The sequence below is a fragment of the Leptonychotes weddellii genome, chromosome 9, assembly GCF_054177405.1.
Source record: "Leptonychotes weddellii isolate Sample4059 chromosome 9, ASM5417740v2, whole genome shotgun sequence".
Lineage (NCBI taxonomy): Eukaryota > Metazoa > Chordata > Mammalia > Carnivora > Phocidae > Leptonychotes > Leptonychotes weddellii.
Window position 1 is genome coordinate 121,002,405 of NC_138377.1, and position 1,635 is coordinate 121,004,039.

Here is a 1,635-nt window from a genome sequence, read left to right on the forward strand (position 1 = left end):
TTCCAATTTATACAGGTAAATCAATTTTTGAGAAATGGGATCACTCTCTTTCCCAGTTATGGAGAAGCAGTTCCCTCATTTCTGATGTAAGAATCTTCCCTGATGGCTAGTTCCTCCTCTCAGGAGACACGTGTGCATGGGGGAAGCCCAGGGGAGGAGGAACCTCCATAAAGTGAGCTAGTGGCTGAGACACACCTACCTTATGGTACGCAGTATTGTATAGATTTCTCCTGTGGCGTTGGGTGGAGGTAGACTGAGGTGGACTGCAAGCAGATGCATGGCTGAAACAGGTAAAATACAGGCTGATACAGACAAAAACCAGAGGCGGAGACCGCTGGGATAAGGGGTAGCAGTTGGGACTTGACCTTGGGCCTTAAAAAAGGCTGAGAAAGCTTGCTTCCCAAGGAGGAGGCAAGACTGGGAGAGGCCTGGAACAACAGTGAGATGTTTGTGTTGGATGAGTGAGGAGACAGAACACTTGAGGGTGTGAACCCACTTCTGTCTGTTTACTTCAAAAAGCAATCTATTTAGCAGAGACCTCAAGATATATCAACCCTTTCTGTCTTAGAGCTTTTGAATTTTTATTTTTCTAGCTATTTCAGTGTCATCAGTGAAGAATCTGATAAAGCCAAACTCAGGACAGCCTGGGAAAGTGTTTAAAGTCCTGTGTTTAAAGTCCTTAGCTATTGCTTTAAAACTAACATTTTTATCATCTTGAAATATTTAATAAGGCAGCTTTCCTCTAAAAAGCTCAAGGCATTTTACAAACTTTATCTTGAGTATATCTGTGGGTATTTCATAACCATAAAGCTTTTTTTTTAACCTACATAATTTCATTAATTACTTCCCCTTAATAACCTGTAATGTTTGTAAACCCCCACCCCCCTCCTATTTCATAGAAGAAAAAGCAAACTTTCATAAAACTTAGATAATTCACCCAGGGTTGCCCAAAGTCATTTGGCAGAATCTGAACTCAAACCCAGGTCCTCCGATTCTAAAATCTGTTGTTTGATTATAGCACATGGGCTCCTAGGGTAAACTCCAAAATCCCCAGAGAGGGCAAGTGATCTGCCCAGAGTTGCACAGCACAGCATGTTTAGAGGAGAGAATAACTCCAGATGCCCCTGGAAGCCACTGGTGTGGAGACACAAATGGGATCCCTTCCCTCTTCTCACAGCCAGAATGGTGGTGGTGACCTAGAGGCTGGGGACGAGGCTCTGTTGAGTGCCCAGAAAGAGCAGGACTGATGGCAGACGCTAGGTAGGGCCTCCATGGAGGTTGGGGCTGGCTTGTTTAGTACCCCCAGGTGGTGATTATCTCACAATATCCTTTCTTCCATTTTTAGCCCACGGGCCTGAGTGTGAGTCCGTCCTTCATATTAGCATTTAACCAGTGGAGTTTATCTTCTAAGACCTGGGCATTTGTCACGTGGAATCCATGTGACCTTTAAGCCTGCTGCCCTAAGCTGGCATGAGGTCCTGTTTCTACTCACAGTGTCCGAGGTACTTATAAGACAGAAATAAGTAAAGCATGCCTTAAAATGCCATGCACATTGTGTACCCTTGCTTCCAGAACCTTCTTGGTCTTGGAAGGGCAAAGAGCCCAGAACCTTTCCTGCTTTCTAGGCCTGGGTTG